The sequence below is a fragment of the Miniopterus natalensis genome, chromosome 10, assembly GCF_054644295.1.
Source record: "Miniopterus natalensis isolate mMinNat1 chromosome 10, mMinNat1.hap1, whole genome shotgun sequence".
NCBI lineage: Eukaryota > Metazoa > Chordata > Mammalia > Chiroptera > Miniopteridae > Miniopterus > Miniopterus natalensis.
This window is the reverse complement of record NC_142090.1, coordinates 59,997,768-60,023,249: the sequence shown is the minus strand read 5'-3', so window position 1 is coordinate 60,023,249 and position 25,482 is coordinate 59,997,768. Positions and strand designations below refer to the sequence as shown.

General features: G+C 37.0%; 1 long non-coding RNA gene across 1 annotated transcript in view; it reads right to left on the bottom strand.

Annotated features, from left to right (window-relative positions):
• Window positions 1-8,959: 8,959 nt before the first annotated feature.
• The window catches only part of LOC107541671 (uncharacterized), a 162,909-nt gene continuing 146,386 nt past the window's right edge, over window positions 8,960-25,482 (bottom strand). Inside the window, exon 3 of the long non-coding RNA XR_001603625.2 lies at window positions 8,960-9,029. This is a non-coding gene — a long non-coding RNA (uncharacterized LOC107541671). The remainder of the gene's footprint in view (window positions 9,030-25,482) is intronic.

The window sequence follows — 25,482 nt, the reverse complement described above, 5'->3', positions numbered from 1 at the left end:
TCTGTGATAATTCAATGCTTTATATTTATTAAGACTCGCTTTATAGTAATATTTCAAATATACATAAAATAAGTGCTATTTCATAGTTTCTAGGTGTAGTGTACCATAAGTGTCCGTTGGGCCATGGTCATGGGTAATGTTCAGATCTATGTCCTTTTTAATTTTCTGTGCACTCGCCCCATCAACTACTGTGAAAGGGCCTGGATGTTTAGCTATTATTGTGGATTTGCCTATTTCTCTTTACTTTTGTCAGTTTTTTTGTTCCATGCATTTTGAAACTCTCTGTTTGGTGCAAATATATTTATAATTGCTTTGCCTTAATGATCAAGTCATCTTTTCTCATTGTAAAATGTACCTCTTGAAACTTTTTTCTGATATTAATATAACCATTCCAGCTTTCTTATATATACTGACTGCTTTCATGATCTGTTTTCCTTTTATTTCTATCTATCTGTGCCTTTTTATTTAAAGTATATGTCTTGCAGATTCCATATAATGGGGCCTGGATATTTTACCCCATCAAAAAGTATTTTCCTTTAATGTAATTTTTTCTCCAAGGAAATTATCTACGTATTTTACAGACAAGATTTAAAAAGTATTTACCTTTTGGATAACTTTTGAATTTAATAAAGAAATGGCAATAACTGATACCTACATTAATTAGAAATATTTGTTGACGTAGTTGAATGGAGGCCCACCACTCACTATCTGTTTTCTGCCCCTATCTTTACTATTCCTTTCTCCCCTTTTTCTGCCTTATTTTTGGATGAACTAAATATATATTAGCATTTTATTCTTCTCTTAACTTTTATAGCTATTTTCCTTAGGTTATTTTTCTATTAGTTGCTTTAGGGGTTACATTATATATTCTTAATTTTTACTGCCTACGCAGGGTTAATTTTGCACTACTTCATATAAAATATAAAAATATTGCAAAAATACATTTTTATTTCTGCAACCCATATACTTTATGCTATTGTCATATATTGCATCTACATATATTTTGAACTGCACAGTAACTTATGTTTTTTTTAATATAAGAGAAAAACGAGCTTCTGTATTAATCATGTATGTATAATTTCTGTAGCTCTTCAATCCCTTCTTTAGATCCGATGGCAGACCACATCCCTTCTGCTTAAAGAACAGGAGCACCCTGAGGCACACTTTGTCCACAGGCAAGGAACCAATGCAGTGTGTCTCAGGAATGTACCGTCACAGGCAAGGGAAACAGTCTTAAATTATGTCACCTTTTTATAGAAAGTAGACAAAGAGTTGAAGCCAAAGTGAAAGACCAAATGATATGGGGGGAAAAAAAAGGGGAAACGATGTATAATATTACAAGGAGGAACTGGAGCTGTCTACATACATTTCTGATCTGAATTTTTCTCATTTGTATTCAAACTTGATTCGAAGGCAGCTTCTTACGCCGCTCTGGGCACTGACCTAACTCGCAGACTATGTCAAAGAAGGAAGAGAAGAGGGAACCAAATTCAGCTTCTACAAAGTTACATCTGCGTAGCCAGTTGGCTTCTTATTTACAGGGTGGCACACAGATAGCTGAGGGATCCAAGAGTGGATCCAACACATTTTCAGTTTTCTTTGATGTATAACCACAGTCATTTTCGTCCAAGGACAGATATTTATCAGCTACTTGCACTGATAATAGTTAGAACGTATTAGTATATCTTTATATTCATATCTCCTTGTCCTGCTTGCTAAAGGGGGGAGAATAATAAATAACAATGAGCGATCTGAAAAATGTATACTTTGGGCAATGTAACCTATGACCTTTTCAAAGTATTTCGGCCTACCTCTCCTTAATGCATATCCCACATTATTTTGTTTTTATGTGAGAATTCCGAAAAAGAAACTGTTCGAATCTTGATTCAGAGCATTTCCCCCCATCAAATATGATATTTCATTTGATTTTAAGGAATTTTAATTGTTATAATTCCTCATTTCTTGGAAACATGGGTCTGAGACCACAGTTTAGTTAAGATTCTCTTTCCTTAACCTGGTTTTTAATTTGGAAAAGGAATTTTATTGACCTTTATTGGGAGCACAGATGCTAAATTGCCAAATGTCTTAAATCTAGTTGGATATAACTTAAATCACCTCTCCTGTTGGTTTGAACTTTGAATCTGTCAAGGTATTGATTTGGTTTTGTCAGCATGATTTTAAATAGGACCTAATGCTGTTTTCCCAAAATTTCACCAAAGAAGCACTCTTTCCCCATTATTTTATTTTTCCATGAACTTGTGTTTTAAAATATATTTTTGATCCAACAAACCAGATTTGTTAGGCAGTAGCTTGTATTGCCTTATAACAGATAGCAGTATAATTTTTGTTGATACTTTTTAATTCATGGAAAATAACTTGCAAGCACACATATTTCTTTTGTGTAAGTCAAATAATTCAGGGGCTCAGTGGGTATGTAGTAAGTAAAAGAGTAGAATACAACAATTTCCTTGATAACAACATTTACCTTATTAGATACGTGTGTAAGAGTGATTTTAACAAAAAAAAAGTGACTTTAATAAAGAGACATCACTAACAGGGCCAGTAGTTTCTGCTGATATCTAGAAAAGAAAACTGGCTGTGTGACATAGTCACAAATCATATTATATGGTGACATTTTATTGAATATATTTAAACTTTTTTTTTTAAGGCCATCAGCAAGGTCAAAGTAAATCTCACAGAATGTTAAATATTTAAATAGATCCAAATATTCTCAATATCGTTTCTCCAAATTTCCCCTTCCTGTCATGTTAGCTGTTTCAGCTTTCTTTGATCTGTCTTGGTACAAAAACATTCTCCCTGTTTAGAGGTGATAGAGTATCACTCTAAATGGTAACCTCTAAGTGCTTTTATTTATAAAGACCACATTTATACTCTGGTATAGTTCAGTAAAATTATAAAGCTTATATCTTTTTTTTCTAGTACATTTTCTATTAAATTTATTGGGGTGACATTGGTTAGTAAGATTAGATAGGTTTCAAGTGTACAATTCCATGCTACATCATCTGTATGTCGCATTGTGTGCCCACCACCAAAGTTAAATCTTCCGTCGCTGTATAAAGTTGATATCTTTTCTACTTCATATAATTTCCATATTGTCCCTGTGGCTTTCCAGATATCACGTCTCTTGGCCTTGTGGTGCCTTATCTGCAGAAGGTGCCGTGTTTATTTCTTCCTTTATTCTTCTTCCAGCCTCCATCAAAACTCAACCTTTCCATAACTGCCAACACATAGCATTGTACCTACAGCGGCACAGGGCTAAGTCGTATGAGAAATGCATTTACATTTTATGTCCCTAAGTAGAATATGAACTTCCCGATGGTGCAAGTCTTATTTTTATCTTCATTTTTCCTCAAGCAAGGAAATGAAGTTAGTATTTCTACCTTCCTCAGTCTCCCGAAACTGCTCCTGGGTAAAGCACCACTCATCTCTTGACTGCCACATGCAATTCTTAAACTTTTATTTTACTTGCCATTTCCTGGGCATTGACAGGTTGCCTACTTTGTCCTAAATTGTTTTCTTCCCTTGGATCTGGAAACACGGCTCTACCCAGGTCTCCTTCTATCTCTCCTATTTCTTTCTCCATCTGATTAATTGGGCCCTCTTTCCTGAAATAGTGGTGTTTCCCAAGATTCTACCCTCACCACGGTTTTCTTCCTATTTCTTTCCTCTCTCTCTGAATAAAATGATTTCTTTCCATGTTTCATATGAGGCCTTCTTGCTTTTCTTGTCTGTCAAACTCTTCTAGATCCTTCAGGACCCAGTTGGCTGTCAGTTTTTCTTAATGATGCTTTTAAGCTCAGCTCTTGTATTGCCTCCTCTGTAAACTATTCTCTGGTCTTTCTCTACAGAGAAAATATAATCTCCTAGTCTACAAGATTGCTGATTTATAACTTATATACATACTTCCACAATGGCTTTCTTTTATTTAATTTATTGGGGTGACATTGCTTAATAAAATTATACAGGTTTCAGGGGTACAATTCTATAAGACATCATCTATATATTGTATTGTGTGTTCACCATCCCAAGACAAGTCTCCTCCCATCACCATTTGTCCTTTCCCTCTGGCAATGAACCTACTGCTGCTGTCTGTTGTCTCTGTCTGTGAGTTGTTTATCTCTGGGGTGTGTTTTTTTTTGCTTAATGTCTTCACCTTTTTCACCCAGCCATACTATCAACATGTTACTTTTTCCCCGTGACTCTAGGAGCTGGTAGTTGGCAAGGTTTGTTTCTTATTTTCCTTTTATCTCCACTGTGTAATACCGTGCACAGCATATGGCACATGCTCAATAAGTTCATGTCGAATGAATGAGGGAGCACATGACCAAACAAGCGAATGAAAAGGTAAGTGCTATTTAACCATATTGATTCAAACTGTCTTAGCCACCACAGCCAGCTAACACAACCACAGAGGCAGGAAGGAATCGGAAAGCTCCAGCCCCAGGTATACATAAGTAAACGGTAAGTTAGAGCTGAAAATTATTCTCTCATATCTGCTTCCACAGTATGCAAACTCATGAAAACTTAGCAAAGTCCTCCCTTTGTTCCTATCAATTTAAAATTTTGCATTTTCTAATAGTCTTTAAAAAGGTGCCATTGGCAAACTCACCAGGTCCCCAATGTATATACTAATTGTTACTTACACTTTGCTTATATGACATATAAGTATTTTCAACTATTTGAATTCATTTGGCTGAAAATATAATCTGACTAGAAAGAAAGAAAGAAATATAAAAGGAGCTACTACTTTCTTTTCAGAAGTAACATATGGTATTTTTTTTCACCTGTTAATATAATCAAGCTTTCAACATTGGGGGGGGGGGACAAAGAGTGCATTTATAGCCAATAGTTCAGAGTTTATGATAAATAATTATTGTGTTTCATAATACATTTGAGATAATTTCTTATGACTCTATTGGAAGTCTCTGGTGAAATTCAGGATTCTTATAATAAGATTTAATAAAATTTACTGGTCTTTTAATATTGTGCCAGTCATTTTAAAGAGATACACTTGACATAAAAGGGGGATAAATGGTGATGGAAGGAGACTTGACTTGGGGTGTTGAACACAAAATACAATATACAGATGATGTATTGTATGATTGTACAACTGAAACCTATATAATTTTATTAACCAATGTCACCCCAATAAATTAAATTAAAAATAAATAAATGAGAGAGAAAAAAGAAATATATAAGACTGGCAAAGTAAATTTGGGAAATGGAAGAATGAACATTACAAGAAGGATTTAGCACTAAGCTAGTAGAGTTTCTTAATCTTATTATTTATCATTAAAAATAAACAACCACAATTTAAAAAAATAGAAATAACATGTGACACCTTCATTTGAACCTCTCTAAAAATAACAAACCTGACAAAAATGATTAATCTTTGGATTATACCATCTTGTATATTCTTAGATCAACCATTGACAGTTATTGAACTTTGGGGAAATAACCAGTTTGAAGTAATAGAGTTTTCTCTTTTGACACCTTTGATTTTAAACATCTTTGAAAAAACATATCTTACACTCAGACTCTAGAGTTATATAAAATCTTTTTGTTGATTATGTTCACTTAGCTAACTAAGAGAAAATAAAATGGTTTGTTTGTTACATCATTATCTCCAGAGTAAGTTATGTGAGTACCAATAAACTCTTTACGTTCACTGAAAGCAGGAAGGATTAGATTGCAACATGCAAACAAATAATTTGCCATGATTGCTGCTTATTTTCAAGCGCACCTTTGTATATAGTTGGTTTATTTTCCTTAAAAGTGGTCCAGTTTTATAGTTTTGTGCTTCATAGTTTCATGTCTAAGATGAAAATATAAATTTCTAAAGTTGATTTACACAGCATATCAAGGAACCAGTAGCAGCATCATTTATTTTATTAGATGAAAAAGACTTACTGGGCAGGAGGAAATTTTTCTCTATTTCCGGAAACTGTTTTCAAGCCAAACTTGTAAAGAAAGAAATAAAAGTCCAACTGCTATATCTGGCAGTAGTGGGAAAGCACAGGATGGTAACCACAGAAAAGAAAGGACAAAATTGTAATAACTGTTGTGGTTGCCTTATGATAAAGTGCAAGAAAGTCTCCGAAAACATCCCAAAGAAGTAATAACTTGTCTTTGAACATACTCAAAACACAGTCAACTCATCCCAAAGACCTTCCCTTGGGATTTCTATAACCGCCATAATGACAAATCTGGTATGTTCACATAAGACCCTAAGGTATAGCCATAGAGTTGTGCCTTTAAATAGAAGGGGAGCAGAATTTGCCACTCCAAAATATGCCTCTTTGGGATATTGATAATTTTAAGCTGGTTAATTAGTAAGGCCTAGAAGGCTCTGAAAGAACTTTTGACCTTGCCCCGAACTGCCTAAAAGAATGTAAGGCAGAGGGCCTGTTCCAGGAAGAAGCTATCACCATAGATAACAATGGAAACTTCCAGGTGTGGTAGACAGAGAGGAGGTTTGATTCAAGTCCTTTCTTTGATGCATTGTTTCCAGATGGCCCAGCAAACATTGTTTACTAAACATTAACTCTTTTCATCTACCTGTAGATTGACTTAACTTCCATTTGAAGTCCCAGACCCCCAACTCACGCTTAGTCCAGAATAATAAATATACTTCATTTGGCCTTATTATTTTGACATTTTTCTTGCTTCTGTGAATCCCTTGTGTGTATGTATTATAACTTGATTTTTCTCTCTTTAATTTGCCTTATGTCATTTTAATTACTCAACTAGCCGTAAGAATCAAGATGGGAAAGTGGAATTTTCCCTTCCTCCACAATATCATATCCCCAAAAGATTCTGTGCTTAACTTAGTAACTGGAATTCGTTTTGCCATTTTGATTAAATCTTAAACTCAGTTCATTATAAATAATTATGCTGAGTCATTTTAAAAGTTGAAGAAATATCTGGGAGATCTAGAAGTCTTTCTGCTATGCACTTCTTGTGTATCAAAGTCCCGGTCACTTGGAATTCTGTGAACCTGGATATAAGATGCGGGTCATCGTTCAGCATGCACAGTCCTCCTAACCCAATAATAGAAAATATTTTAAAGAACAAATCAATGCAAAGCTTGGGATGAACTCAAGGCTAAAGATAATGCAAAGAGATGGCTGAAACCTGAAAGCATTGAGTTCATTTATTTTCCAGGGCCAATGACTCCAAATTGAAGAAGAGAAATGCAAAATTCAGGAAGGGGGTCATTATGTTATTCTAAGGCATTTTGATAATGATAGGAGTCAACGAGCATCTACAAATTCTAAAAAAATAAACCCCCATCCCCCAAAACATAAACCCATACAAAAACCTCATTGTACACAAACCAAAATAGCCTAAGTAAATAACTTGTAAATGATAATTACAGTGGAAATGACATAGTGGTACCGAAGAGAAGGGACAAATTGTTACAAAATATCATCCAACCTCTTACAAGGCAACATAATGATCTTTTGTATTTTTTGATGAAGAAATAAAGTCCTCTCTCTCTCTCTCTCTCTCTCTCTCTCTCACACACACACACACACACACACACACACACACACACACACACCAGAGTTATATCCACAGTTAGCCTCCCAAGGATGATTAAAACTTCACTGAGTCCACTGACAAAATTTAATATTTTTCTAGGCAAAATCCATCCTACATAGTAAAGATCAGTTTGCTGAGAGGTTTCACTGCTGCTTGTAGAAGCATGCTAAATTTTCCCATATACAGACTCAGATAAAGGAAATGAGGTGAATCTTGGGAACATGACCTTAGGTTTCTGGTGGGATTTTAAATTTTAGTCTAATTAACATGAAATGAGGTCATCTTTTCAGAAGCCCCAGGACATGTCTTGCGAATGGAGATGCTTGAGATGTACAGAACTGCCCGTGTTAAGTAAATTGCTTTGTGAGAGTGTTAAGTCCCTTAATCAGGCTTAGAGGAAATATGTAAATTAATTATTTTTCAATCAGAAACTAGAAAAGAGATTACCCAAAGATGAAGAGTTTTAGTAGTTAGGTTTCTGGTTTTATTTATTCTCAATTAACCTCTGAAAGTAACATACACAACACATTTAAGATCAATTAGCTCATAAATACTATAAATCAGTTTCCTAGCAAACACATCAAATTTATGCTTATAATATTTCAAAACAAATTTCTTAAGGGAAGTTTGACTTCTAGCTATTTTTAAACTGTTTAATCACTTTGAATTACTTGGATAAAAGAAGCTAAATGGATGTGAGTAAATAATAAGAAATAAGTTCTGAATTGGTGGTTATACATGTAAATCTCTGATGGAGTCACACTTATAAAATGGGTTTTTTGCTTTGGGTGATTTCTTATGCCATGAATGTTACCAGTGAGTATATGATGGGAACTGACAAAGACTCCTGAGCAGTAATGCCACAACCCCTCTTTCCAGAATGCATTTGGTGAGATCAGGGCAAGCCACTCTTCTGTGTACACACGCAGGTAATGCATCTTGTCCACGGCAACCTGGAAACCTTTCACTTGGTTTATTACCTTTCCGGAGCCATGTTTACAATGGCATCTTAGCAATTCTATAGTAGTCTACCTTACAGAAAAGCAATAACACCACATAAACTAAATTTTTATAATGGTAAAAAAACAGAAAACTCTTGTACTTTATATGAAAAATTAAGGTATAAGAACACTCAAATGGAATAATTTTGGACAAAGGTGAATTTGGGCAACGAAGTCATCCAGATCAATATTCTGTAGTCACAGAAGCAAGATATTTGCCTTATTACTCTAATTTGGGCAAAGACAGTCTATAAATTATAAGGGCTAGTTTAGAGGAAGGGTTAATCCAGCACACTAGATTCTTGTAGGTGAGGTAGATATAACCATCGCATCTTTTCGTGAATACCTGGAGTGACTTTTTGAGAATTGTTGTTTAAGAAGTAAATTCCTACCTGAATGCCCCAGATCCTTCTATGTCCTTTGCAACAGAGTCAGTATTGTAGGTTGGAAGGAGCTTACAACCTGGAAGAGAAAGACATGAATATTTTTTAAAGATTAACTGCTATAAGAAGGATGCCACCTAGTACATATGTTCAGGACTGTAAAAGGAAAGGACAAGAGATTTTGAACATAGAGGTGGAAAGAATAGAAAAGTTAAAATGTCTAGAAGAAGGTGGGTCAGTAGAAAGACAGAGAATGATGTCTAGGATCACAATACCCACCTCATAAATAAATCTGAATGCAACAGTGTGGGGAAGGAGAGATACAAGAGTGTGGGAGAAACAGGGTAAACTTTGAATCTTTAAGTTTGGAGGTGCCTCTGTTGAACAGTCATGAGGGGAATGAACAATTTGACAGGAAAGTAACAGCTGGTAGAATGTGTCATCGGTAGAGCTGAGAATGGGTTTCTGAAGATTCCTGTAAGCAATTTTGGCAGATCCTGTTTCCAGATAAAGTCTGACGGGCTGAATTTCACATCTGTCAGTTTGTGGATGACCAACTTTCCTCCCACAAAGGGCAGGACGCATGCCTGGGTGAAAAAATGGGAATGGAAGGTGTCCATTAAAATGGATAAATTCTATCACTGGGTTTTCCCTTTCACATTGACAACTATTAATCAGGTGCTGCTTTTGCCTGATTAATAATAAGGGTTGCTTTTGCCTGATTGGGGTGTCAGGACACCAGACATCCCTTCAATCTTGAAGAGACGCACCATGGTATTTTCTTGGTTGGTCTGTTTCCTTTTCTGTGGGCTTTAAAATTTTTAATACTACTACTCTATTCATTTGCTTAATTTCTCACCTTCCTGCAGATACTTTGCCACTGAAACGATGTTCCTGAGAGATCTGTGCAATGATATGGCCTTGGGAATGTGAATCAGGAGCAGCCCATTCCGGGGGGTAACTTCCAGCTGGCCAACTGCTGGCTGCCTGCAAAGCCAGTTACCTCCTAGGCAGACGCTTGAGGCTAGACCAGAGCCACTGGAGAGGACATTTATGTCAAACTTTTTGAAAAGATTAGGAGATAATCATTCTGTTCTGCCCAGAGCAGGTTCTCCACTGGAAAGAGTAACACTACTATAAACATTCCTCTCTTATAATGCTCAAGTGATAGAATTTTACAGGGGAAAGAGATCATGAATACTGTGTAATCCAATAGTTTCTCAATGATAGTAACTGAATTCCTTTTCCTCAGATGAAACCTTACATGGAATTCCTTTGTCTCTGTGCCACTGCTCTCTGACCTCGTGACATGGTTGTTTAGAGAAAGAAGAGAGATTTCTTTATGTTCCATCTCTCATTGAACTCTCTATGACATCTGGTACCTTTTCCTAAAGGAGTTCCTCTATTTTCCATTTTATCCGGGAGAAACTGCTCACATTTCCTTACACTAAATCCTTTCTTTAAAATCCTCAGCACATGTGATGTCCTTCCAATAGATTTCTTTTGGCAGCTTTCAATTAGGGAGACTATTCTTGATCACCAACTCCCACGAGCCTCCCTTTCCCAGCCTAAATAAGTCATGTCCCAGATCGCAGGGGTTCCTATCTTATTTAATGGGATACTTTAAAAAAAAATGTCCTAAATCTGACATATAGATTACAGAAAAAAAACCCCAACACAGACTATTTTTATCATTTTCCAACAGTATAGAGTGATATAGACACAAAATTGTGTTCTTCCTTAAATAATACAGTTCAGAAAACTATTAACTCTCCGAAATAGATGATAATAGCGTCCATATACTTAGATGCTCAAATTGGAGCTTTTAATCCAACAGCCTGAGCATTGTGTAAATGAGAAACTATTTTTGTTGTTGTTGCTGCTGTGTGTATATATACTTTACTAACACATGGTTATATTTTCTACAACCTCAATCCATAACAGAAATTTATTTTGGAAGGGCACCATGTAGGAAATATATATTTTGCAGAAGTGGTCACCTGAAACTAATAAGATTTTAAAATCTGAATATTTAACATTGTCCTCAAGTCAAATAATGACAAACTATGAGACAAATATTTGTTTTCTTATTTTCTCTCTCTCTCCTTTCTCTCTTTCCTTTATCCTATAAGCTAATTATCTTTTTTGCTTTGGTTTTCTATATAGTTCAGTGCTGCCATTTGGCCATCTATATATGTGGCTCCCGTGGAGCAAAAAAATAGAATGTTTTCTTGTTTTCTGTGACTGACAGGGGCAGGACAAGAAAACAATTCCAGCACAACTATTTGGTTGTCTAGGAGAATTTTCCACAAAACGAAAATAAAATAGAAAAGAGTAAAATAAAAACTTCACTCTCAGGGACAGCTGTCTGGCAAACTTCCTTGCATTTGCAAAGTAATTCCTGAAATGACAGTGCTGGAAGAAGGCATTCCCCTGGTTTGCATGGCCCACCAGGTCAAAGTGGAGTTTTCTCTCATATTTGCTTGAATCTCTCCCTATATCTAGTAGTCATACCCCAATCAGTTCATTCTAATTGGCAGAGGCTTCAGTATCCAGGCCAAAAAGATAATCACACATCTCAGTTCTTAGGTATTCTTCCCACATTTGACAAGCTAGGCTGTGCAATATTCAGAGCAAAATCCCCAGGGCAGAAATTGGTACATGAACTTTGTCATCTCATAGTGCTATTTCCCTCATGTAAAGCAAATTAATTTTATGGTTGAATTAACACCATGCCCATACATAAAAATAAAAAGGGGAAAACTGACTTCTCAAAATCAATATTTCCAAAACTTATCTGAAAATGATGAAGAATTGAATGAAGTCCAACGGGAGATAGAATGCAACCATGAATTTAGGTAAACACAGAAGATACTGGTAATACATTTGCCACAGTGTGGTGGGTAAGAGATGTGTTTTTCTCCTCTTTGGGTACACCCCTCATCGCAGTGGGTGAACAGTGCAACTTGCTTGGGCGACATTTAGTGTGGCTGGAACCTCAGAAGGACTTGGGTGAATGTTCAAGCCAAAATAAACTGGCATTGTTAGCCAAGCTCCTGGTTTTTCAGGATCATTAACTCAGCAGGTGATGGAAAGCTGCAAATCTCTGATCTGAACAGAAACTTATTTGTTTTGAAACAAATTCCCACCAACCATAGTATTTTTGGGGGGTTTATTTCTTACACTTGCCTTTGAGATATCTGCCATTCTTTCAAAAGTTGCCGTTTTGATGATTAGCATTATAGATGTCATGTATCCTCCCCCCAAAAATTAAAATAAAAAAAAAAATGTTTCCAAGGAAGGAGGGCTAGAGCTAGGCATTTCAGTTCCAAGGAGAAAAGCATTTCCACTAAGCTTAAAGTGCTGAAATGTGAGAAGTCAAAGTTCTCCAGACTGGGTAGGCACAGAGTTGGAAGCCATGGAAAACTGACCCTCCTGGGCTCGTATTAGTTGATTTAAAACAAATTACTTATTCATTTATTATTGAGCTCAACTGAACTCGAGTGTGGCTCCAAAGATAAAGTACTGGAATCCTTCCATGTGTGGGCAATTGAATCCCTAGGCTATCTTGGGCATCCAATGAGATCTCAGAGCAATCTAAAGACAGAATTTTTAATGTTAGCTTAATGCTAATTGGTCAATTTATTTGATTTTTCCAATAATGTACTTCCTGTTTGCGTCTAGGGATTTTCCTGCCATGTCACCTCTTCAGCATTAAGTGTTGCTGCACAGCTTCTAGCATCCTGTGGTTTATCTTCTGTTAACACACTGAATGAGCCTTCTCCTTCTGTCTCTTCAGCAATCTCCCCGCACTCATTTATCTGTAATCATAGAGAAAATACATCTGTCTAGGTCTCTCTCTTTCCTTCTTGCTCTCTCTCTGCTTTTACTAAATAAAATTTAACCTTTGAGGAACTTCTTATGACATGATCATGGTAGCAGTGGTTTTTTAAATCTCCCTGAAACTTCTCCTCAAAACCAAACTGATTAGCCATAATAGTAAAAAGAAGAAGAAAAAATTCAGATGATATTTTTCAACAAATTTTATATCACAATCCACAATCAATCATTTTACTCAATGGGGAAACACTACAGGCTTTCCAACAAAAGCCAGCAATAATACAAGGGTACTCACTATGAGCACCTCTGTTGACATGGCATTGAAGATAGCAGAAAAACAATTAGACACCAAAGGGTAGAAAACAAAACCTAAAACTAGCACAATTGGTGGGTGACATGACATGATTGAATTTATGGAAAATCCAAGAGAATCTATGAAAAAAACTGTTAAAAACCTAAGAAAATTTAGTAAAGGAGATGGATATAAAATTAGCATACAGAAATTAATAGTCTTCATGTATACAAACAATAATCTGTTAGAAATGTAAGAAAAGGCTCATTTACAGCAGCAAAACAAATTGTTAAAATACCCAGGCAAGACCATAACATAAACTATCTTAACAGAGCCTTAACTTTAAAACATTACTAAAATTACAAACTATTCTTCTGAATTATGTTTTTGAACATAAAGACTCAACATCATAAGTGTATCAATATTAATTTATAAGTTAATATAATTCTGATAAAATTCCCAAAATGTTTTAAACCAGGAATGAGTATTAAATTGACATGGGAAAAATATAAACAAGCAAGAGTAGCCAAGAAAACAGCAATTCGAGATAAAAATTCTCAGCAAACTAAGATGGAAACTTCCTCGGGGGAGGCAACCCCAAACATAACATCTTAGTTAATGTTCAAATATTGAAAGTCTCCCACCTAATGTGAAGAACATGCCAAGGATGGTTCTTCTCATCAGTTCTACTCAACACTTCTCCAGAAGCTCAGGCCATTGCAACACGGCCAAGAGCAGAAACAAAAAGCAGGCCGACTGAAAATGGAGAAATAAAAATGTTTCTATATTCTGAAGCAAGACTGTTTATTTTAAAAAGTAGCCAGAGAAACTCTGGAAAGAAATAAACAAAGTCAGTGAAGCTGCTTCTATAATTTAAAATGTGTGCTGATGCATGAAGAGACAGATCAATGGAATAGCATAGAAATTCCAATAAGAGACCCAAGTATATGCAGAAATGTAATCAGTGATATAAACAGACTTCTCAAATGCCAAAAGGAAAGATGAACTTTTTATTTACAGGGGCTTCTCACTTTGCATGTGGTCAGTGGCGTAAAACATGACTAAGCCAGCTGACATCAGCTAAAGCAATCTTAACAGTTAATGAGAAAACTACACTTGTTCTATGATCTTTTAATATTTTTTGTCAAAGCACTGGGCATTCCTGTAATATGGATTATAAATGTATAGGGGAATTAAAAATAGTAGAAGTAATATTTATTTCGTACACTCCAATCCAAAACATTAGAAACACTGAGAAGGAAAGTGTTTTATTGCTTCATAAAAATGTATTAAGAGTCGTTTTAACAGTGCTAATTTTCTTACCATCCTAGAAACAGGGAACGCATCTTTCAAGGCTTTGGAAAACTCCTTTCTAAGTCTGGATCAGCTTCCAAAATTTTATGCTTTGCACTTTCAGTCTTACGAAATACCCCTGAGAGTTTCCATGTGACTTTTTTCTTTTGCTGAGTTCGCTTCCTCTGGGACATCTTCATCTTTTTCATTGCAACCACATTCCACATTTATGTCATCGAGTGATTGTGGCTGCGCATACAGCATTTCAAGTGGCAGAGTGTCACCATTCCCACAGTCACTATTTTCTTTGCTATTCCATTTGTGCTTGATTCAAGTCTACTCACAGCATTATTGTTTTCATTTCTTTCCCACACTTTTATCTTTGCTGAGCAATTCTCTCTCGATTATCTCTTTTTGTAAAATGTCATGGATTTGTCACTGGGAGATAAGAAGGCAAGAGAACGACATGCTTTACTGGCCGGCATGAACTGAGTAACAGATGTACAGTGACCAAGTACCAACAGCCTCAGGAAGAAGTAACACGATTCGTCACTGATCACGACGTAGATCTGTTGTTCATGTGCTGATTTATAAACTGAAGAGCGAACAGCAAAGTTTGTACTCTATATAATTATTCACAGATAATATACTGTGATAACTGAAGTTTGAATTATGCTACTGAGAAACAATATTATTTAACTAAACCACGGTAACTGAAAGTCGTGCGTATTTGAACCACAAACACCGGGATTGCTTGTAATTGTTCTTTGTAAAACTGATTAGCCATTTGAGAAATGGTAAAATCATGTTTGTACCTCACTCCTAAGCTAAGAGGATAAACTCTACAATAGATCACAGTTCTAAACATTAAAAAACAACAACATATAAACTAGCAGAAAATATAGACAAATTCCTTTGTAAGCTGAATATAGGAAATATTTTCTAATTGTTACTCAATATATAAAATGAAATGATTAATACATTTGACTACATATAAAAATTTTTAAGGTGATAAACAAAACAACCAGAAAAAGAGAAACTCCATAAGCAAAAACAAAGGACAAATAAAAAATTTAAGAAGATATTTCCATGTATGTCATGTACCAAGAGCTTTTACAAATCAAGGGGGAAAAGATCAGCAACTTCTGAAGAAAATGGGCAAAAGAGATGAATAGAGCATAGAAGAAGAAATATTTTTTAAATTCTCAAACATATGAGAAAATGCCCAGCTACACATACAGTTGGGGCAAAAGTAGGTTCACAGTTGCTCACATAGGAAATAATACAATAATTAATAAATAATAATGTAAGAATAAACTCTATGTTTCACATACTCACAACAGTAAACCCACTTTTGCCCCACCTTATATAATAAAAGAAATAACTATTTAAACTTTACTGAGATATGACTTCTTACCTATCAGATTTGAAAAAATCAAAAAGTGGTAACATCTTGCAAAACTGTTGTACTGAAAGATGCACGAAGCACAGTGGATACGCTCTCTGAGTGTAGTAACTTAATTTTAAAAATGTCATTTCCATTCATTGAGAGTGACTCAATTTGCCAATACATAGATTCACTTAAGATTTTAAAGTTAAAGAAAATAAATAATGGCTTTTAAAATAGATCCTTCACGTGGTCCACACATGAAGTAGTTTTGAAATGAAATGTCAAATACACTATATTTTCCAATAATTAATCACTAACCATTTGTCTCTGTGCTAAAGCTTGGCTTTTAAGGAAAAAAATTTAAAAACTCTAATTACAGCTTAGAGAAGCAAAAAGGTAAAAAAAAAAAAAAAAAGTAATGTTTAGCAGCTTAATGGGATTTCTTATTGATCCATGATAGCATTTTGAGAAGGTTGTTTTTCTCTTCACCAACAGGCTACACACATAAACCTATACCACCAGTTCGAAATTATCGATGTGTCATACTAATATGCACCTAAAATCAATTGTCAAGCTCTTGAGCGCCTAAGTTATAGACAAAAGTCTAAAAGACAGATTTTCAAGATGAGTAAATATATGGGATGTTGGGAGTGCATGAAAATCTCTCCTGGAACTGAGAAGTGGAAACACTACAAACCATTTCCATTTCAATGAATCTGCTGTTAGTGATGCCAAATCACTACTTGGTTGTAATGAAAATGAAAGAAAACTACAGAACTGATTTCTTCATTTTGTCACTCGAATAAATGAACTTTGCAAAACATTTCTTTAGTACAGGCCAGGAAAAGTCACAGCCCTTTAACAAATTCCTTTTACAGAGTTATAACTTAGTCCATTACTTGTTGGATCTGGATACTGCTCTAATACACAGGGTGTCCCCCAAAATTTTTACACACCTTGAATGATTACAAAGTCAGTGTTTATTAACATACAGTTCATTTTCAAAATTTAAAAGAATCTACAGAAATGAATAATTTTTTTGTCAATGCCTGTTTTCAAACTGATGACCGTTCTGGTCCAGGCATTGCTGATAACTCGAAGCAATGGAATCGCAAACATCAAGAATCATTTCACTGGGTATTTGTGCACCCTCAGTTTGTCGACTGTTGACAGTTTTCTGCTGTAAACTTTATCTCTTATGAATCCCCATAAAAAAAAGTCTAGCGGCACTTTAGGACAAATTTTCTTTGTTCAAAGCTTAGTCTGGCCCCACCCATTATTTTGAATAAGTTAAACCTGAAAAAGAGTGAAAATTAAGTGAGTCATCCTCTGTTAAAGTGTGTAGACTTTTTTTGGGACACCCTATAAGACATGTTACAGCTTTGTCATTGTTCCTAAGCTAAGGTGGAAAGTGATGTGACCACCATCCTCTGGAAAGTAATCTCAAATATTGGTTCCACCCATGTGGGGGTTATAGCTTAAGTCATAAGATGTAAGTATTGATATTTTAGAGTCCAGAAGCCCTCTAATACCCTAGTTGTAGGACTTTCTATTGCATCTCTCATATTATTCCACATCTTGATCATATTAAGTTACCTTTTCTACTTCCCAAGAGGACCTTGTGTTAGAATAAGAAATGGTGAGCCGGTTATGAAAAACGAATACCAAGTCGCAGTGGCTTAGCATGAAGACAAGTCGTTTCTTCCCCATCACTGTTGGCTGCAAGTGAGCTAGTTCCTCAAGACTGTCTCGAGGGTCTTGGCTCCTTCCGTTTGTAACCTTGCCATCTCACAACAGGCCCCCAGGGTAACCCCAGAGGAGTGGGGCCGAGCACGGGGGGATTTTTATGGCGAGCTTCTAAATGAACACTCGACTGCTGCTTTCAGCTCCTCAGCCAGGCCCAGGCCTGTGGCTGCAATCTAACCTCACGGGGGCTTAGAGACAGTCTTCCTTGGTGACCAGGATGAGAAAAGAGGAATGGTGAACACAGAGTTATTTTCTGTCACAACCCCTAAACAACAAATCTGCAACTTCTAAATATTTCGGATTGTCATCGGAATCCTTGGAACCTGGTTATTAGAGGTAGAAGGGGGCGTTGTTAGTGATAGATAAATGTAGCAGGCAAGGCAAATAAAGAGATTTGATAAACAAGAGCTGTCAATCCCTATAGGCCATAGTCTTTTCTCTTCCTTAGGTCCTCCCAACCAGCCATCTCTCCTGGTAGTTCCCAAAGAGCCCCTTGGGCTGACTTTGGAACAGTTCGACCTGGTCCACATATTGCTAAGACTTTTCAAGGTTTCTATGTATTTTGATATCTACTTCATAACCAAACCAGATAACCTTAAGAGGCAGCAGGAGCAAGAAATAAAATTTGGCCAGAACTTAAACTGTTAATAAAAATGAATGTCTTTTTGTGGAGATTCCTACGTGCACAGTTCTGAATCACTCTTATTTAGCTGCATATTAAAATAAACTTGCAAACTACTCTGTGGTCATATTGAGTCTTGCTAAGAATCTAGTGAGCTGATAAGCTAATACCTCAAAGAAAGGAAAAATGAAAATTAAATTAGAAATAAAAATTAACAACAACCGAGGGCATGTCAAAAACAAACTTCCACCTTATCAGTCCCTTTCAAAGGCTCCAATGACGGGTATGTTGTGAATGGAAATAGTGATTTCCTTTTCAAAGTTTTTCATTCAGTAAGATGACAAAAGGTATCTGAAATTACAGATCTGAACTCAACGAGAATCAATGCTTTTCCTGCTGGCAACTTAGCAGCTTTTGTAATTGATGTGACAGTTTCTGCCACAGACAATCGACATGTTACTCCATCTCTCAAGCAAATCTTAAAAAAAAAAGATTTTCAGTTTTACTTTTTCGTAGATATTAACATTCTCCGAACAAGGTATGGTAGCAATGACAGACTACAGATTCTAGGCTTCGACAACATCCTGCTCTGGATAATACAAAACAAACTCTTGTCAGTGTGACTTTGTCAGCATACCTAATAATTTACTCAACAGGACAACTTATAATGTAAAATCTTTCTCTAAGGGCCTTTTAAAACAGGATTCACAGACAATGGTGCGGTAAGCTTAGGGGGGCAGGTGAGGGGTGGAGGAGGCCAATGGGGGAAAAAGGGGGACATCTCTAATACCTTCAGCAATAAATATAAATTTAAAAAATAAAAATAAAAACTAAAAAAGGATTCTCCTTAGCACAGGTGGGCATGAGTGATGACAGATAGACATGCTCATGCCTCTACCATCACTGACTCAGAATTATCTTTCTTGCTTTGAGCATAAAGTAGATCTTTAACACAGCAATAAAAGACTGTTCACACCTTGTCCTGTCTCATCTCATCTTTTTTCTCCACCCACATACCCTGAACCTGAGCCCCATTCAGTTCACTGTTTCATAGTGTTTCACATTGATCTTTTGCACTTCTACGGTTTTTTGCATTAGCTATTCTCTCACCCTGGAAGATACTTTATCTGTCAGAATTAGTTAGGTTATATCACAGTAACAAATAACCCTTCATATATCAGTGCACTAAAACAACAGACATTTATTTTTCACTCATACATTGTGGACTGGTGAGGCTCATCTCATCACAGTCACTCTGACACCAAGGTTGGTGGAAACTTAATCTCACTGCAGAATAGAGAAGGGGCCCTGCCGAATAATGCACTGGCTCTTAAATTTTTTACTAGAAAGTGTGGGTCTCACTCATTCTGCTCACAAAAAAAAGCACACGGTGCCCTAGCTGGTTTGGCTCAGTGGTTAGAGCGTTGGCCCGCGGACTGAAGGGTCCTGGGTTAGATTCTGGCCAAGGGCATGTACCTTGGTTGCAGGCTCGATCCCCAGCCCCAGTCCACTGGTGCCAGAAGGACGCAACCAATCAATGTGTCTCTCTCACATCGATGTTTCTCTCTCTCTCTCCCCCTCCCATTCTCTCTGAAAAGCAATGGAAAAAATATCCTACGGTGAAAATTAAAAAAAAAAAAAAAAAAGCACATGGCTATTCTTAAATTGAAAGGGGATTATAAATGCAATCCCACCATGGAAGGAAGGCTATCAGGTACTTTTGTTGAGCAGTGCTACTGACTACCACATCAACCTTTTCAGCAGGTGAAGTTTACTCACTTTTCAAGATACATACAAATGTCACCTCCTCTGGGAAGCCTTCCATGACATCTCAAGATAATTAATTGCTTCTTTATCTTTACTATTCAAATATTTTACACAGACTTTCTTAGAATATTTATCATATTATGTTATAATCATCTATTACTATATCTGTATTATACCGTATTACACTGCATTACACTGAAAATCCCTTATTCATATTTTTCTGCCAAGTGCCCAGTATAATTGCAGCATATGCTGGGTGCTTGCTAGATGCTCCTTGTTGAAGGCTTGTTTGTCCATTTTCCTCATTAGATCATAAGGTCACTGAGGTCATAGACTATGTCTTTTTGCGCCACCTTAATCCTCGTGTCTTGCAACAGTACTTGGCATTAGTGGATGGACTTATCTACTCTATGTTGGATAAAGTAAATGATTAATTATTTTATTATTATACATATTTTATTAGTAGGGTAGGCTAGGTTATGCTACAGCAACAAAACAGTTCCAAAATATTAAATAAGTTCAACAAAATGTATGAATTGTTCATGCTATATATTTACATGGGTGGGCAAGGAGCTCTGTTCCATCTACCCAGTTAGGGACCCAGGCTGAGCTATGCTCTGTCTTATAGCTGAATCATCCATAACTCCAGGCCTTTTCAGTTACCCTGGCAGAGGAATGAAAAACTCGAGAACCACAGCTTTTTAATTCTTCAGCCTAGAAATGACCTAGCACTTCTGCTCATGTTATTTTCATTGGCCAGAACTTGCCACATGGACCCATAACAACTGAGGGCTGGGAAACATGAAGAAACAAATGGAATACTTGGTGTGATGACAATATTCTCATAATAGAAAATAAGTGTCCTCAATGTGGGAAACATAATGCTGGCAAGTAATATAACCACATTTCTCTAGCACTTTCCAAGTGGGAAGTTGTCTGAACTCAATAGCCGGTGTAAAATGTCTATAGAGTTAAGAAAATGATAAAACTGCTGTTTTTTGGGGAAACAATTCTTTCACAGACACTTAAATGACTTTCAAGTTAAAATGAATCTGCCTTCCAAGTTCCCATTAAATATCTATAACAATGAAAGACACGCAATAACGCTAAAAGCTAAGGATAATATTTAGTTACATGTTAAGACTGGAAGGAATTTGCAACATTAGAGATGATGATGGGTTTCGGTAGATGAGCCCCTGTCAGCACAGGGGCCTGGGAGCAAATACCTGCTCAGCTTCCAGATGTTTCCCCATCTCAGGGGTGCTGAGATTTCACTAACCAGAAAACTGGGAAGTTTTTCACTATTATGCAGGTATTATTTCATTTGGCAGTCACAATTTGTCCCATTCTCTCTATTTTCTTTATGGTTACAAGTCTGAAATTCAGCTAAACCATAAACAGACAGGTAGGAGCCTTGTTTCCTAGGATGTCCTCTGTTAGAGTGTGTTGTCTGTGTTTTCATCTGGACAAAGTAATAAACATTGCCTCAGACTCTCTCTTCTGTGTCTGAAATACAGGACAGCAGCAAAGAAGTAAATTTTATCACACTCTAATGGAGTTATATTAGTTGGACAGTTAGTTGCGCTCTTAAACCTGCTCGTTAGCTATCAGGATCACAGAGAGGTATTCTCCTGCACCAAAGCGGACTGTGGGAGCTGATTCAGTGAACATATCCGTGTGGCAATAGATCATTCTGACTAGGACATTTCACATTCAGGGCTGAGTAAACAAGAACAAAATGAAGCAAATGAAAACTATAAAAAAATATACTTGAATTATTTCAAAGCAATCGGAGTGTAGAATGTTCCTAAGTGTTTATGTCTTCTCCCCCAATTGCACATTTTAATAGCAACATTTCTATTTTCTAAGCTATTTTTAAAGCCCTTTTTGAGTTTTCCCAAAGCTTTCATTTTGTTTTTATAGAAACAGTTCTCATTCATCTCATATTCAAACCTCATGGGTTTACATATCCGATTAGATTACATGATTACTACAGCAACAAAAAAACTTAGAGGCTTAAAACAACAATTTGATTTTTTTTTTACACTTCTTTGATCTGAATGGGGCTCAGCTGAGTGGTTCTTTCATCCCACCTGCTATCTCCTGGGGCTGGCATGTCTGACACCCCAGCTGTGATAGCTGACTAGCTAGGGAGTGACTGGGCAGATGTCTCCATGTGGCCTCTCCACAGGGCTATCTTGGGGTTCCTTACAGCAGGGTGACCTCAGAGTAGTCAGGCTTCTTAGGTAGTGGCTGGCTTTCAAGAGAGAGGGAGCAGGTGCTACCAGTTCCTTTAAAGCTCTAGCTTCGAACTAGCAAAGCAACACATTTGCCACATTTTATTGGTCAAAGCAAGTCGCAGGGCCACCCCAGAGTCCCGTGGAGCAGAAATAGATTCCACTCCTTCAGGGAGGGGAAAAAACGATGATAGCTACCTTTGAAAACTACCACAGCAAAGAAAACTGGCATAAATAGATTTAAAGTAAATCAACTCTTGGTAAATATCCAGCTTGCCTCGTATGAGACATATGTGCACACTTTGGAGACAATAACCTACTCGCCATAAATTCAGTGGGCAGTAACATCAATCTGATCGCTTTACAGAGGTATTGGTTAAGGCAGGGATTAGGCCTGGTGAAGTGGTTAAGAATGTTTCTCTATATAGCTTGATAATTAAAAAGAAACACTGTTAGTTGAAAGATTGCAAATATGATCTTACAATAAAGAGGAAGAAGAATTGCATGAAAAGAAGGTTTGGACCAGCTGAATTGAGTTGAGAGGTAATTGGGTGTGAGAAGAGAGGATTCATGGGCAGAAATGAATCTGGACATTCGCTATTTGACCAGATTGGTAAAGTTTATACCCAGTGCCCCAAGTCAGTTTGAAAGACATGATGATCTCACATTAAGCAGACACCAAGAGCTGAGAACAATTTCTTAACAGTCTAAATGCATGAGTTCATTTTAATAATCAGTGTTTTATCTAATGGAGTCAAACACTGCCTAATTCCAAGATTATGGATTAAAAAAAACAACCGCATTGTCAACACGTAACTTTTAAAAACATACTCTGTCTCTTATTAAAGTGTCTATAAAGTGTTGGATCATTTCTGTATGAATGAGTGGTGCAAGGAGCTTTGAGATATGTGTCCTGCTTACCATGACTCTAAATAAAGCTTGTGTTTAATGCTTCTTCCCCAAATTGACCCCTAATATTATCCTCCTGGCTCAGCTGTCATCTGCTAATTTAACCCATTTTTTTCTACTTTTGGCTTTTAATATGTGTTAAATATGTTTCAATATGTGTGTCAGTGGAAGAAATGAAAATTACTCCAGACATAAAGTGTTTGAACAGCTCGCGAATCACTGGCATTAAGTGCTATTAGAATTACACGTGTCTAACAGATTCTTTTCACCGTTCATTGAAACAGCGTTTAAACGATGAAGTAGAGTTTTGAAGATCAGAAAAATGAAAGCACCAGAAAGTACCCTGAGAGACAATCTCATTTGTTTCCAAATAGAGAACTACTATCTCTAACCCTAACAGGGACAGTGTGATTTGGTAAGAAACACACAAGTCTTTTGAAACAACTGACTATTCTGTTGTCTGAATGTGAGCAAAGGCACCCTCTTCACGGAACCATGGTTCCCTTCCTGTAAAGTCGTGTCTTTCTCAGAGAAGATATTTAAATATCAAATGAGATAAACTATGAGAAAGTAGTCTTTAAAGTCTAAAACTCCATAAAATTCATATATTCATTTAGCCAATGTTCGCATAGCACCCACTCTACGCCGTGAACTGTACTAGGTTCCATGTGAGCTTCTCCATATGGAATATAGTTGTGAATGCTGATTATATAGGTTATCTTTTAGAACTGGCTTGCTAAAATCCCACAATATCAAAGAAATAAAAGGCTTGTTTTTGAGGGTAAATTGTTATTTAAAGCTTTGCTCAGCTTTCCCTTTGGAAGGTACTGTAAATGCCCAGTTGTCTTCTGATGTGACTCAAGGATCCACCATAGCACCTTCCACAGCGCACCACCTAGACGCCCCTAAGCTCCTACGGTCCACAATCTTCCTCGGCAGTTCGCTCCACCGTGAAGAGCTGTGTTCAAAATCCCTCCGTAAGAGAGTCTGACTCTGCTTTTGATGTCCAGCTGCTAAGAGCATTTAAAACTCACCTCTCCTCTTTCCTCTCGGCCTTACAATTTGGTGGCTGACAGGAGGGCCTAGGTGCTCCCTCCTTTGGGAGGAGATTCAAGCCACAAAAGCTTTTTCCTACCATCCTATAATTATCATTAAAACTCCAAACCAGTCCCGTCTCTCTACTCTCTCAAGCTACTTTTGGACCTAGTGGAGAAGTCTGCTCTCCTCTCCTCAAAAATCCCCCTTATGTAAGTAATAACCCTTTTTCATACCCTCTTGGTGTGTGTCTGGGGTCTTTAGACTTGACACCCAAACTAAATTTTGGTGGGGGTCCATTCTGTGTCTGGGTATGGTCGTTGTCGCCGCAGAACGGCCACAGTTGCCTCTGAGAGTGGCATGCCCAGGCAGTGATAACCATCACTGGGGGGCTTTCTTTTTGTCTGGCTGGCTAACGGGCTCTGCTGCCTGCTGGCCAACATGCAGTCTGAGCTCCTGCCTGCTGGATAGCCTGCGCTTTGGGCTATGCTCTCTGAGCTCCATTTGCTTAGTTTATAGGTGTAACCTATCTAAGTTAGAAGTGTCAACAATTAATTGGCTTTTAGGGAAAGAAGTATGAAATTCAGGCCCTTATTATGGCAACCCTGGGTCGTGTGTCTCAGCGCCTACCTACCTGTGTGCCTTAGATTAAATCATGTGTCTCAATTCCACCAAAAACTGTGACTGACACTAGGGTCAGAGAATGACCTTTGTCCTGTGACCAACTATGACCTGGTATGTTTCATCCAAGTATATACAAGTCATTCTATTGAGAGTTCAGGTGAAAGGTATCTATGGGCTTCTGGGGTGGTAACTCACATGGAGGAAAAATGTGAATAGCGTCATTACTTGAAAATTTGAATTGCTGAATTCCATGCCCCTAAAGGCAGATGGCTCACTAGGACCCCACAGGTGCCTCTGGTGCTGGTGCTGCTGCTGCTGCACTATGTCTCTGTTGCCAAAAAGATACTTGTCATCAGAAGTATAGGGGAAAATACCCATGACATGCCTGTAGCACAATCAAGAGTTAATTCAACCATTGCCCGAGGCGAGGTCCTGAGGTATTGATTGGCTTTTGTGCTTCTACAGCATAGATTCGTAATTAACTTTAACATCTGCTGAAATGTACCAATTGGCAAACCTTCATGGCCTTAATCAATATGGAAGCTCAGATTACAGTTACACTGGGAAAGCCCACTAAAACGAAGTAAGGTTCCCCCCTATAATCTTAGGGGAGTTATTGAACATAGAGGACATGTGTCTCATTTTAGCCATTGAAACTATGACCTTGCCTAAATTCCCCATATTCATAGCACCTATTGTCCCAAAATACTATATAATAAACATAAATGCCCAGGTGTAATGAGCAATAAGTGAAAATTAAATTGCATTTGCACTTAC